The sequence below is a fragment of the Ovis canadensis genome, chromosome 2, assembly GCF_042477335.2.
Source record: "Ovis canadensis isolate MfBH-ARS-UI-01 breed Bighorn chromosome 2, ARS-UI_OviCan_v2, whole genome shotgun sequence".
In the NCBI taxonomy this organism is placed as follows: Eukaryota; Metazoa; Chordata; class Mammalia; order Artiodactyla; family Bovidae; genus Ovis; species Ovis canadensis.
Window position 1 is genome coordinate 71679129 of NC_091246.1, and position 14875 is coordinate 71694003.

The 14875-nt window shown below is 44.1% G+C and overlaps 1 pseudogene; it reads right to left on the reverse strand.

Moving 5' to 3' along the window:
* Positions 1-7341: 7341 nt before the first annotated feature.
* LOC138432362 (voltage-dependent anion-selective channel protein 3 pseudogene) lies at positions 7342-8161 on the reverse strand (annotated as a pseudogene).
* Positions 8162-14875: the final 6714 nt, after the last annotated feature.

Consider the following 14875-nt stretch of genomic DNA (forward strand, 5'->3'; position numbering starts at 1 on the left):
GTGAAAAGGCCTTCAGGGGAATGAGTGACTGAACTGAAGTTGTTTCACTCCTGCCCATTTTCCTAGCCTTTCTGTCTGACAGACCCTCAAGGTTCAGGCGGAGAAGGCAATGGCACCCCACTCCAGTACTCTTGCCTGGAAAATCCCATGGGCGGAGGAGCCATGGTGCAGTCCATGGTGTCGCTGAGGGTCGGGCACGACTGAGCGACTTCACTTCCACTTTCCACTTTCATGCACTGGAGAAAGAAATGGCAACCCACCCCAGTGTTCTTGCCTGGAGAATCCCAGGGACGGGGGAGCCTGGTGGGCTGCCATCTATGGGGTCGCACAGAGTAGGACACAACTGGAGCGACTTAGCAGCAGCAGCAGCAGCAGCAGCAGCAGCAAGGTTCAGGCATCTTCCTCCTCCCTCTCTTTACTTTCATTCACTCCTACCTACCACTCTGCCACTTCTCTCTGAGGTCTCGCTTCTGAACTCCAGACAGGTGTCTCCTGTTACTAGCCTGCACTTGGACGACACCAATTCCCCAAGTCCCAAGCGGAACTGGTCCTTCTCAATCAGTGAGCAAGGACTCAAAGGCATTTCACAGGCCTGTCACTTTCAAAGGACTTCCCTGCTGGGCTGCGAGGGGACAGCGAGAGGCGGTACTGTCAGTAGAGGGAGATGTCAGCTAAGAAAAGACTCTCAGAGGCCCTGTCAGTATGATTTTCAAGCCTTTTTTTTTTTCTTAACTCAAAAAAAGCTTTTAAAATTGCCTAGTTTTTGAACTCTGAAAAAAATGAATGTTGTTTTATAACTTCTGACATGGTATTTTCTATAGTTGGGAGGGTTCTCTCTGCTAGTTTGCCTTATGCGAGTGAAGCAATAGTTGCATCTGGTTCTTAATGCAAACAAGCCTCACCATGGCACATGCTTATTTAGGACTACCTTCCCCCTGCCACCCACAGCATAGAGACGCTACCCCATGAAGTCCAAGTCAGTGTACCTAGTCCAAGCAAGGCACAAGCCACAGGCCAGAGCTCCAGGTCTGGAAAGATGCTCACTTTGGTTATGAGTGTCCCTGCCTCTCCCTATCACAAGCAGCCCCTCAGAGAGCAATCCAGTCCAGCACGTGTGTGTGTGTGTGTGTGTGGTCAGCCCGGCTCTTGGCTCTGTATTTCCCCATCCTTGTATTTCTCTGTTATTCTACACAACTATAGTTTCTACTACTATATCATATACAATTTATCCTTGGAAAATTTGTAAAAAGCCAGGGTGGATGGATAGATAAGTGGATGGAGGAGTAGACAGATGAACAAGGAGGAAGACAGGCACTCTGTAACAGCCACCTGGGCAAAGGGCTACTGATAAATCCCTACTGTCTCCATGGATTCAGTTACAGTTCCCCTCTCTTCTCTTCTCCCTCTAATTCACCTTCTCTTTGCTCTCAGTCTCCTCTCATGCTCTCTGTGACCCATCGCCACCACTCTCCTCACCTCTGAGCCTGGATAGGGTCTGGGGTAATGAAGACTCAGCATGATTTGAACTTCCCAGGAGAAAAGCCCCCTCAAGTGTGTTCCAGAAATGCCAGGCCAGTGTTCGTCTTCTTGGCAGCGTTCCCCTTCTTGTTCCATTCTCTCGTCCACCCTGGTCTTCATTTTGGAGTGCTCGCCCTCTACCTTGCATCTGGCCCATTTTCACCTGAGGCTTTTGGGGACAACTGTAGTCAGATGGATGAGTTACAGAGGGAGGGGAATCTTGAGAACAGAACTGTTGGAGAAGAAACAATTCTGAATGCTGGCTCCTGGTGAGAAGGATGGCCTGCTGGGAACTCCCACAGTCCTCGAATAAAGTAACGATGCCTCAGACACAGGCATGTACTCAGACTCATCACACCTTAGGGATGTCCTCAACCCTCACACCTTCCCATACACTGACCGCTCACCCCCAGGGTCAGGGGATAATCAGTCTTTTCAACAGTTCAGCTCCCATTAGGACAGTGGCTTCATACAAGGGGAGTTCATGGGAAACAAAGCCCACTGAATGCGTTCAGCAGTGGAGCCTCATCATGCTCTAAGAAAGAGACTTTTCATTTGGTAAACATGTATTGAACACCTACTGTATGCAAAGGAACCCAGTAGGCCAATGGAGAAAGGGTAGGGTGTAGAAACACAAAAATGTGTTCAACTCAGCTCTCCAGGACTCTGGGGGAAAGGACCACAAAGAAAATATTTATTCACGATTGGCCCATCAAAGTGACCAGATTGGCAAATCATGCTTTTGCTCAGCATTCATCAAGCTGAATTCTCTCACAATTTATATGGACGGAGTGTGCATTTCAGCCTCTGAGACATCGGTAATTATGAGCACCAACCCTCTAGGACATACAATTATCACCAATTAAGTCCAGTTCTGAGTCATCGACAGCTAGGAGAATACTGATTCCCAAACCACTGGAAGAGAGAACAGGTTGGTAAAGACTTTACGGGGAACAAGGACAGAAGCCGAAAACTGAGAGTATCAGTGGAGATGAGATTCAGGCAAATGCTTCCAAGAATGGGTAAGAGAAGCTAGACTGGGAAGCCTAAAATACACTACTATTTTCTTTTGGGTTCATCTGTAGTTGTGTTATTTTAATACAAAGTTACGTATTATGCGGGCTTCCCCAGGTGGTGTCAGTGGTAAAGAATCCACCTGCAAATGCAAGAGACACGGGTTTGATCCCTGAGTCCAGAAGATCCCCTGGAGAAGGGGATAGCTACCCATTCCAGTACTCTTGCTTGGAAAATTCAAAGGACAGAGGAGCCTGGTGGGCTACATACCACAGGGACGCAGGGTCAGACATGGCTGAGTGACTGAGCACATATATATTATGTATGCAACAAATAAAGGAACAAGAATCTACTTGGGCCAAACAGCTGCCTAACAGTTCTCCATGCTGACACTTTGTTACAGGAGCTCAGTTTGGCTTGACCCTCCTCCCATGATGCCTATCTTAAGTTGGCAATGTTTTCATCTCAGCCTCTCTGGGTTTTGGTGCTGGTAATGCTCATTCTTTTGTGCTTAGCTCTGTGGTCTGCTTTTGAGATTCCCTTTTGTAAGAACCTGGCTATTTCCTCCCCGTTTCTGAGCTCAGGAGGAAAATACTTCAGTTTTTTTCTCCCCTTAGAGCCACCATCACTCCCTAACATACATGATAACAGTGTACATGAAAGTGTTTTATCCCCAGTAAAGCGATGGACAACATCAATAGATGTGATTCAAAGTAGCTGCTCTACATGTCTCAGGTTGATTTTCAATCACAATTCCTGTTACCAGATTAAATCTGAGATAAACTGCCCTCCTTGCTTCCGTGGTGACAGAGCCATCCAGGCACAATGCTATTGTGACAGCTGGGAATCATCTGAAAATGAGCTTCGCTTGGAATGTCAGATGGTAATGTAAAAAACACTGGGTTCTGTTTTTGTTGTTTAATATTAGGTTTGATTCACATTCAAGAGGCACACACCCCCTGCCTGGAGAGGGGCTCAGATATGCAGCTGGTGGTGGGACATCAAACTGGAAGCACGGGGACCTGGTCACACAATAAACCTTAATGGATGCACTGAAGGGATGGCCAGCCAAGAGGGAGGCATTTGCGATTCCAGGCCAGTCTTGACGGGGAACAGCTGGTGATCGTCGTAGCTGACTGACTTCAGAGGGAGCTGGCCAAGGACCCCCTTGGGTGTGCTGGCAGGAGGGCGAAGCCTTCACAGAAGTGCTGGAAGGGATCGGTGATGGCAAGGTTCCATGACAGTCCTGGGAACTTGGACGAGATTCTTAGGCACAAATGTCATATTTCCTATCTTTGTTCTCTCAGGCACCTTTCACCTCCTCATGGGTCCACCCCATTCAATGGATGCTCCCAGACACAGGAGATCTCAATTTAGACTCGTTTATTATGCCTACTACTTCATACAAAACTGCTTTCCTAAAAAATGTTTATCACAAATTTCGTGGCTGTTTTGTAGTTGTGAAGCTGCAAAAATCCACTTTTCTGCCTGTGGCCACACTCCTGGCTTTGTAGATGGATAATCCTATTTTGGCTAAAGTACCACTTGTACCAAAAGGTGAGGGAGGGAAGAATGGGTGCTCCTGGCTCCCTGTCTACAGGATCAAGTCCAAAGTCATCACAGCACACATTTGGGGAGGAGCCACTGAACACTTGCAGAGAGCAATTAACCTCTTCGTTGTCTACTTTCTTCCCCATCCTCGTAGATAAGCTCACGTATTCAACCAGCTTTTGTAGAACAGCATGACTTAAAATGGCACCTCTCTTCTCCATAGGCAGAATTCACATTTGAGCAAGGCCCTACACCTCACTTTGACGGCCAGGGTGTGGGGTTAAGTGCAGTCGCACAGGTTCCTGTGCTGAGTGTGGTTTAATGCTCTGGAATCACTGTCCTGAGATCTTTAATATTTTTATCTTTGAATCTGTGTTTTGTTAGTGCAGTGTGCTGGGACTTTAGTGACGCTTGAGGCTGGGGGACAGTTCACGGGGACAGGATTCTGCCTTCCCTCTGCCTCTCTAGGATACAGCCACGAAGCCCCAGGTTCTGCCGGGCCTCCCCCTCCTTGTCCCTGCCCCTAGGACTACAGTAGCAACAGGTGGGGGTGGCCTGAGTTTTGTTACACTCTGTACCCATGGGGGTTCCTGTCAAGCCACAGGCAGAACTGGAATCAGGCAAGTGTCCAGCTGTTTCTTGGGTGGGGAAGAGCAATGCTACTTCCTGGCCAGGGACTGAGGTTGGTGGCAAATCCAAGGGGTCCTCTCACCCATTCTTCATCTCGGCACTGGGAAGCTGCAGGCTTGGGAGTCACCTGTCCACCACGGTTTGGAACAAGAGGCTCACGAAAGAGGAGACAGACTCATTTACCCAGCCTGGGTCTCTGCATCTTCTTTCTGCACTGGGTGGTACAAATTATGTAGCCTGCTCTGACTGTGGCTCTCTGATGTGTTTCTTTAAATGTAGTAGAAAAGTCAAGTCATAATAAAATGTGACATTAATATTACTTCCAAGGGTGCTGAGTGCAAGACGCTAACAATTTAATAAGTTTGGGCTTCTGCACTGACCTATGTTAATGTGTGATTTCAGGCTATTTTGCATGGCAAGAGAAGTTCCCCAGAATTTATTTGATTGCTAGATCAATGTGAAAATGCATTATCTGTCTGCCTTGAGCATGGCCAACCGTTGACCTCTCCAATTAAGTAGACTTGAGAATGAAAATTCAGTTACAATGAACAAACGTTTCTTGAACACTTTCTATGAGCCAAGCCCTATGCCAGGCCCTGTGGGGAATATGCAGATTTGTGAGATCTGTTCCTATCTTTGGAGTGCTTGCAAGCAAGTGGGAAGGGGGAAAGATACGTGTGTGGATGACTACGGTGCAATACACCACGTTACCTTGAAAGCGTACAGGGAATGGGATTAGCAGAGCAGCTGGGCTACTTCTAGGCAGCCCGCATAAGCAGATGACAGTGGCTCCTTGCTGCATGTCCAGTATACTTCTTGGGAAACAGAACCCTATTTTTTTTTTTTTTTACAGAGTTTATCTGTCTAGTCAAGGCTATGGTTTTTCCTGTGGTCATGTATGGATGTGAGAGTTGGACTGTGAAGAAGGCTGAGCGCCAAAGAATTGATGCGTTTGAACTGTGGTGTTGGAGAAGACTCTTGAGAGTCCCTTGGACTGCAAGGAGATCCAACCACTCCATTCTGAAGGAGATCAGCCCTGGGATTTCTTTGGAAGGAATGATGCTAAAGCTGAAACTCCAGTACTTTGGCCACCTCATGCGAGGAGTTGACTCATTGGAAAAGACTCTGGTGCTGGGAGGGATTGGGGGCAGGAGGAGAAGGGGACGACTGAGGATGAGATGACTGGATGGCTTCACTGACTCAATGGACGTGAGTCTGAGTGAACTCCGGGAGTTGGTGATGGACAGGAGGGGTGGCGTGCTGCGATTCATGGGGTCACAAAGAGTCGGACACGACTGAGCAACTGAACTGAACTGATCTCTTGGGAAAGATGAGTCTATCTCCAGCTCAGTGTTAAATCCGACCAGCTTAGCTCCTCTGCAGTGATCCCATGTCTCCTGGCAGTGACTGGGTTGGAGGTGAGCATGTGACTCAGGTCTGGCCATTAAAACAGGAAGACAAGTCTGTGGGCTGCTTCTAGAAAGGTTTTCTTGCAGTGCAGAGAGCTTTGTGGTTCTGCACAGACTCTAGAGTGGGTTGAACTCTGGAGTAGACTGCCTGGTTGATGATCCTGGAACTATCACTCACTTTGTCATTTGGAAAGTTACTTAACCGTTCTGCCTCCATTTCCTCATCCGTTCAGCAGGGTTAATAACAATACATACCTAATAGGAGTTCTGTTAAGGATCAAAATTAATGTCTGTAAAGAGCCTAGCACATAGTAAGTGCTACATAAATGTTAACTACCATTATCACCAAGAGGAGACACCAGAGGTGACAGCCTCTTCTTAAGACTCCAGACACTGGTGTGTGTAGATGTGGCTCCTGTTATTTCCACGGTCACCTTGTGCCTCTAAGGGGAGTCTGACCTATGAGGGAGGATGGCAGAGCCAAAGGAGGGAAGAACCTCAGTCCTTGAGGAAATCTCCGAGCTACTCAGTCCCCAATCCTGGAGACCACTCTACCTCAGGACTTCTTGTTCTGTGATATGATAAAGTTACTGGTTATCTTCAGTCAGGGTCTTGTGTTACTGGCAGTCAAATGCACAATTTAACCTCTACACCAATACATCCTGGAGCTCCTTAGCCTGTGCAACATCCAAGTCCCGCAGTGGTCTGGCTAGATGTGGGCTACCTCAGAGCAGCTCCTGACATCAGCCCCTGACCAACCTGCTGACTCCCGAGGGCTCTGGACTTGTGTTTTTTTTTTTTTTTTTTTAATGTTCCAAATGTGATGCAAAACCAAAGATTCAACTACTGCACAGGGACCAATATGTTACCAGGTCATGAAAAAGTGGTGTGGGACATGCAGGAGGTGACGGACTACCGGAGGGTCGGGTCATCTCCTTTGTAACAGGACACTGCATTGTCGCTGAGGAACACATTGAAAATAACACTGCAGAACTGAACTGAAATGAGACACGAACATGACAGCTTCCAGGCATGCCTTCAAGCACCTCCCTGAGGATGGCTTGGAGTCTAGGCTTCAGAGTAGGGAAGATTACAAATCTTTGGAAGAATAAAAAGTTCACCCTTTTGAAATTTCACAGAAGAATTTAAAAGCCAGAACACATTGGGTTCATTTCTCTTCACTTTCAGGGACAAAGATGATGCTTTATTCAAAACCCCGTCAAGCTTCAAGTTCAAATCTCAGCCCGATCTTGTGCCCTCCTGCACTGAAGTTCTTTCCATCGCTGAGAGCTGACAGGGTCAGTTTCACTCTTGGTTGAAGGGTCTGAGTATAGCCCAGTCCAATCAGGCTGGCATTATTTACTTTAGCAGAGAGAGAAGTTCTACAATCCAACTTGTACTTAGCAGCAATGCCGATAGAGGTGTTCCTGCCAGCTATCTACACAAAGTTTATTGATGTTCTGATCTTCTCATTTACCTTCTGGTAGATCAACCCTCCAAATTCAGTGCCATAGTTCAAGTAAGGCTGTAGCTAGAAGTCTGAAGCCTTGTAACCCAGAGTGAAATTACTCTGTGACAGTTTGGATTTGGCTGTGTCAAAACTCATGGGATAGCCAGCAAGCCAACCTTCAAAGCTCAGTCATAGATAACTAGTCCAGAAATATCTATGTCAACATTATTGCCAAGATGGAAACAAGCCCATGTATAGGAGGCCTTCAATTTCCTACTCTTCTTTCCTGTGCTTGATACAAACAACCTTTTTTCCAACTTGTTCTCCAAAGAGATTTCTGTCCCGAGTACTGTCTGTGTTTCACTCTTGGGTGAAGGTCAGTCCACAATTACAGATCATGTATTTGGTCTCTAGGTTGCCTGATGCTTTCCCTAAATCAGTGTAAGTAAGCAAGGCCAGAAGTAGGAAATTCCAGTCCACTATATGACCTGGTTCTCAGATCTTTTTCAGTCATGCCAAATCGATATCCTCTGTTGAAGGCATTGATGGTAGTCTTTAATGGGTCATAGTAAGTTAGTGTGTTATACATATCTCCTACCCAAGGGCCTGTGTGCTCCACCCACAGTGGAGCCCACTGCTGAAGGTCTTCTTCAGACCACTGATCTGACCTTGTCTTAATTATAATGTGATGGTTTCATGAAGGATTGAGGTTTCCAAGGTTTACCTAAATTCATTTTCTCTTGATAGTCAAAGGAGACATGCTTTGAGGTCACTTTCAAACTTGCAAATACTATGGTAATGTAATTTCCCCATAAAACACAGTAAATTAGTGCTTAATAAGTAATTCCCTTTGATTCTTAAGAATTCTATAGATACAGGACTGAGATAAGAAAAAGTTATTAAATTCATCCATTAAAATAAGCTCTACCCTACATCATTGGTTTAGTGACTTGTTTAAGAGCTTACATTTCTAAAAATAAGGTGAAAGTGTTGAAAGTGCTAGTTGCTCAGTAGTGTCCAACCCTTCACAACCCGATGGACTAGAGCCCACCAGGCTCCTCTGTCCATGAGATTTCCCAAGCAAGAATACTGGAGTGAGCTGCCATTTCCTTCTCCAGGGGATCTTCCCAACTCAGGGATCGAAGCTGGGTCTCCTGTATTACAAGCAGATTCTTTACCATCTGAGCCACCAGGGAAGTCCCAAAATAAGGTGAAGACAATGAGAGTTTTTAAGAGTTACTGATTACATGGAGGTGCATCCTCTGAGTTACTGACAAAAAGACACTCCCCTCATACTGACCTTGTAGCAGATATCAGTATCAAATTTGTGCTCCAGCAAAATTATAAATCCATAATACTACAAATCTTTAGGACTGTTCAAAGATTGGGAAATAATATCAATGTTTAGAGTCATTAAAAGTGATTGGATTTCATCTTCTGTGCCCACTTCTACAGACTCATAATGGCTTCCAAGGGTGTCAGGCTAAGAAGAACTGTGAGGTCATATCAGGGTTCAGTGGGAAAGAGTGCGGGGATTGATTACAAATGTCTGCCTTGGGTTTGGGTGGAGGCAGCAGCGTGAGCCATATTGTTTCCATAATCCAGGTTACAGTTTCTTGAAAAGCAATTAGAACATTATCAGGATTCATAAATTGTACCTGTGTTTTCTTAGGTCAGTCTCCCAAGGCAATAAAAATAAAAACAAAAATAAACAAATGGGCAAACTTACAAGGTTTGCACAACAAAGGAGACTATGAACAAAATGAAAAAACAACCTACATACTGGGAGAAAACATTTGCAAAGTATGTGACCGACAAGGGCTTGGTTTCCAAAATATACAAACACCTCATATAATGCAACAACAACAAAATACAACCCAATCGAAAAAAGGGCAGAAGACCTAATAATGGAAGAACCAAGCTGCCTGACTTCAGGCTATACCACAAAGCAACAGTCATCAAGACAGTATGGTACTGGCACAAAGACAGAAATATAGATCAATGGAACAAAATAGAAAGCCCAGAGATAAATCCATGCAGCTATGGACACCTAATCTTTGACAAAGGAGGCAAGAATACACAACGGAGAAAAGACAATCTCTTTAAACAAGTGGTGCTGGGAAAACTGGTCAACCACTTGTAAAAGAATGAAACTAGAACACTTTCTAACACCACACACAAAAATAAACTCAAAATGGATTAAAGATCTAAATGTAAGGCCAGAAACTATTAAACTCCTAGAGGAAAACATAGGCAAAACACTCTCTGACGTAAATCATAGCAGGATCCTCTATGATCCACCTCCCAGAGTAATGGGAATAAAAGCAAAAATAAACAAATGGGACCTAATTACACTTATATGACTGACACCCATTTCTATCAGGGTTATTCAGGTCCAGGGAAAACCTGCTCTCTGGAAAGATCGTCTTTCATCGCCATTGGAAGCGTGACATAGAACAGATGTCTTCAGGAAAGGAGAGGCCTCACCGTGTACATTGTTTATGGTAAAACTAAGAGGGCTGACGCAGGTTCCATCTTTATTCTCTGAACTACACACCGAGTCATCAGTCATGGCCAACGAAGAACATTCCTGATGTAGTATTTATTATTCTTTTACCTGGATAAGGCAAAAATTCTTTAACACATTGCTGAGCTAGGTACTAGCTGTTGATTTACTGAAAACATTTGCAAGAACAGATTCACACTGCAAATAGAGGATCACCCCTCACATGCTCTTATGTCACGTCGTACATAAGCATACATTATAAACACGGGGCAGCATTTCGTTCAATTTCTTTTTGAAATACTTCAAAAATCAAAGCAACGCTATTGGCTTTACTCTAAAATAAAGAAAGAAACCAGAAAAGAAAATCATTTTTCAGCTACATGCAGAAAACTGTAACGGGCCAGTCCAGGTAAAGAAGTACCAAGAAATAGATTTGTCAGTAAAATTAGGAGGCACGTTTTAAAGCTAAGAAGGGAGAAGGGAATTTAAATAAATCTAACATCCTTGTAAAATTTAGAATGCATGTCCAGAACAGGAAGGATTAACTTGCATGTCAGGGGACTTCTCAGGCCTTCACTTACTTATGGCTTGGCTTGCCACTATCGTCTAAGCAAACCTAAAACAGAGAGAAGGTGATACTGTGATACTGAGTAAGTTCCACCAGGTCCAAAGCTACAAGCAAGCTGATTGTTCATGTCCCTCCCCAGCCCCTCCCACTTCCCTCTTTCCACTCCATGCCCTTCTCTGGAGTTTTTATGGGCAGCCTTAGATCTATATTTATCCACTATATTTAGTGAGTTTGATTATGCATAGCCTAAATTCAGATCTGAGATGACGATCCAGATTTTTGTTCACTGAAAGAACTTTTTTTTTTTAAATAGGTTTATAGCAAAGACTAAGCACTGACTTATTTCTCTCTTTTCTTGCTTTTCAATAGGCTCGTTTTGGCTCAGGCCTTTGCCCTTCCTGTTCTCTTCTAGAAAGCTCTGTGTGCACACCTGCCCAGGCCACTTCCTTCCGGATATTTACCTGGCCACTCAACTGCTACCTCGCCATGGTCCAATAGGTCACCCTGTCCATCTGTTTACTGCTATCTCTTTTTCATTCACCTAAGTTTTTGTATAATTGAAATATTTTTATAGGTATAGTAAAGTTCACCCTTTTCAGTGTCCAGTTCTGTAAGTTTTGACAAACACATAAAGACACACTGCCACAACTGCAGTCAAGATTTAGAAAAATTCTATCACCCTGCACAGCGTTCCTATGCCCCCTTTATAGTGAACCCCCTCCCAGCCGCAGTTCTCATCTGTTTCCTGTATCTATAGGGTTTCCTTTGTCAGAAAGTCACAGAAATGGGGTCACAGAGCACGTAACCTTTTCAGTCTGGCTTTTTCACTCAGCATAAAGTATTTGAGACTTAACTGTATTATTACACCTGTTAGCACTTCGTTTCTTTTGATTGCTGAAAATGACTCCATTGTATGGATGTTATTCATTCTCCATTTGAAAAACATTCGTTTCAAATTTTTCGTGATTCTAAGTAGATACAGTAAACATTCAAATATAGTTCTCATTTCACTTGTGTAAATATCCAGAAGTGGGATTGCTGGGTGATATAGTAAGTGAATATTTAACTACTGAAAAAACTACTCAACTGTTTTTCAAAGTGGCTGTACTGTTTTGTGTCCTGACCAGCAATGAGTGAGAGTTCCAGTACCCCTACATCTTCCTCAGCACTTGGTATTTTATTCCAGCCATTCTAAGAGCTGCACAAGAATGTCACTGTGGTTACAGTTTGCATTTTCCCTAATGACTAATTATGCTGAACATCTTTTTATGTACATATTTGATATTATATCTTTTCCCTTTGGAATTAATTTTTAGAGATGGTGTGAGATATGGAAGGAAGTTTGTGTTTCTAGCACCTAACGTGTAACACTGCCATTACACACTGCAGTAGGCAAGCCTTTGTGCTCAAAGTATGAGAGGATGCAGACAAAGAAGAGAGTAATTAATAATAACTGAGACAGAGCCATCCGGGTGCCCTAAAAGTGGCAGCTGCACACCGCTCTTTAGGTGATGTGGGAGGGGCCAGCCTCAGGCCTGGCCGACTTCTCAGAAGGGAGTAAGCTTGATCAAGGTCTCAGGTTTCAATAGGAAACCTTGGATCCCAGCTCCTCTTGGTAGGGCTTGGCAAGCTCTCTCTCCTGGTGCTCTTCTGCAGTTTCTGGGTTTGGGGTACCCATGGTGGTGGGATTACAGATTAACACTCTACTGGCAACCTCTACTTCTCCTTCACGCCACTTACGATGGCATCATTAATTGTGCAGTTAAGTATTTAGCACCCACCTCTCTCCCACTAAGAGAGCTTCCTGGGGCCCGGGCTGCACCTGCCCTGGTCACAGCCGCACTTCCACACCCAGCACAGACAGTGGCCCAGCCCGGTCCTGCGACAGACAGAGTGGGACCCGAAGGACGAAGGACTAGTCTCACAGTTCCTGGAAAAACTGACTAGGTTACTGGAGAACCTTCCCTCCCTGGTGGGGTAGTTTTGTACCTTTGCTCACTTTTAGAAGCAGCTGTTAGCTCTTTATTTTCAAATTACTAAAATAATTAATAGTCAAAATAAAGGTCCCCCTACCCTGTCCAAGGAAAAACAAACTTTCACATTGTATATAATGGTGGATGCTCATGCCTTAAGCAATCAATCTGTTGCTCCTGGGATGTTTATAGCATGTCACTGGTGGTCAGATGGTATTGGGGATTTGCCAAAACAAAAAAAAGAAATCTTTTGTCAGAAAGGTCTATTGTGCCCTAAAAATGGGTAGAATAAGAAAAAATGGAGAGAAAGGTATTTTGAAGCTAAATTACCTATCATTCCTCCAGGTAATGCCATTCATTCTAATTCTCCCCAGTATTCACATACAACACACACACACACACACCCTTGGGCTGCTTCTCGTTGATGCAATAGCAAATCAGAGCTGAACATGGGGGAGCAGAAGGAAATAATCACTTTGGAACATTCAACCAAGCACCTGCTACGTACCAAGTACTTGTCCAAGAGTCTCATTTAGCCCATACCTCCACTGAGGATGCTGAGGCCTAGACAGCAGGAAATGGACAGTAAAGAAACAGAATCAAGCTGTGGAATTTCCAGGGGAGTCACATTTTTAAGCACAACATTGGCTTAATTAAATACATGAGTCAGACTTGCTGCTGAGTTGGGGAAAAGGGGAACAGGTAGGGCACCGCCTCTGGCTCCACAGTCTGCCTGTCTGACAGGGTTGTGGCCATCTTCAGCACCACCAGACCTTTGAGAAACTCTCACTTTGACCTTGTGGCTGCTGTGTTTATGTCATCATGCAAAGCAGGGGCTGGTCAAGTCTCAGGTCTTCTCCGTACGGTTTTCTGGTTCAGATTTTGTTCTTGTGTGATGAAATGGAAGTGGGACTCAGGGTTACCAGTTGACATGGTTCTTGCATTCAAGAGGTAGGTTTTTCTAAAACCCTACAAAAATTCATTTTTTTCCCAAAACCCAAATGATTATGTTTGGAGTGAACTACAAGTCAACATCTATTTACTCACAGAGAGAACTGATGAGCAGAGAACAGGAAGAAAAGAAAGTGGCATTTACTGTGCACCAATTATGTGAATTACTAAGTATCTGGACATGTTATAGAAATCTTTGCAATTGTCCAGTAAAGTATGTTGTTTATCCCATTTTACAGATGAGAAAACTGAGGCCTAAGAACATTCAATAGTACTAGTAAGTAGTCAATCTGTTCTCTCTTGAGGCTAAAACCTGTGACCTTTGCTTTACATGGCAGGACTGTACAAGAGGATGGGAGTAAGGATTTCTCCCTTCTCATGGAATTAGAGATAGACCTCTATCCCTAATTGGCAATAGGTTTCAAAGAGTCATACCACGTGAGACAGCCTGCTCACAATGTACACAGTTATAGCCTCGCCTGTTTTATTTCCTCCCCTGCTTCAAGGTCAACATCTCATTTTCCCACCGTTGCCAAAGAGTTCTTGGTTTGGTTTCTTGAGTTTCCTCTTCTCTTCAAGCTTTTCAATGTTATGTTCAGACATGATGCTCTGAATTAAAGCCTTGGAAAGACATTAAAATATGGGGGGAAGTCACTTTCTAGCCAGTAGCTTTATTTGTGTGCTTGACTTCATGTGTGGATTTTTAATTCATTCATATTGAACAGACACAAAGATGGGAGTTTTTTTCAGAAGCATTTGTTGTATCCAACTCACTGTGGCAAGTTCTTCATATCAGACAAAATCTGCATAGCTTAAAGAGAGTTATGCCCTGACTTACATGATCTCAAAAAACATTCAAAAAATGTACCTTAAATGGACTCATGTTTTAGGTGTTTTGGAATCACTGCTACATAAAATCATCCCATGGTGAATGAAGGTCAAAGGAGATTAAACTCTACATTTTGCAGATGAGAAAACCAATGCCAGAAGGAAAGTGACTTTGCCTGAGGTCACACAGCTCATTGTAGCTCAGCTAGAAGGAGAATTCACTTTGTAGGACTCTCCTGCACTCTCTGTTTTGAGATCAGATTGCTATATATTGAATTCTGTTTAATGGAACATAAAACACTCAACTACGTATCAGAATCCAAGTCTCCTTAGAGAGGGAAGAATAGATGCTTTTTCTCCTCTTAGGGAAGACAGATTATTCTAAAGCTCTTTACCTTGTCATATGGTCAACTGAGATTCACACCTGTATACATAGGCGTGAAATAGATGAGGGGTTTCTTACCTAAAGAAAGGATT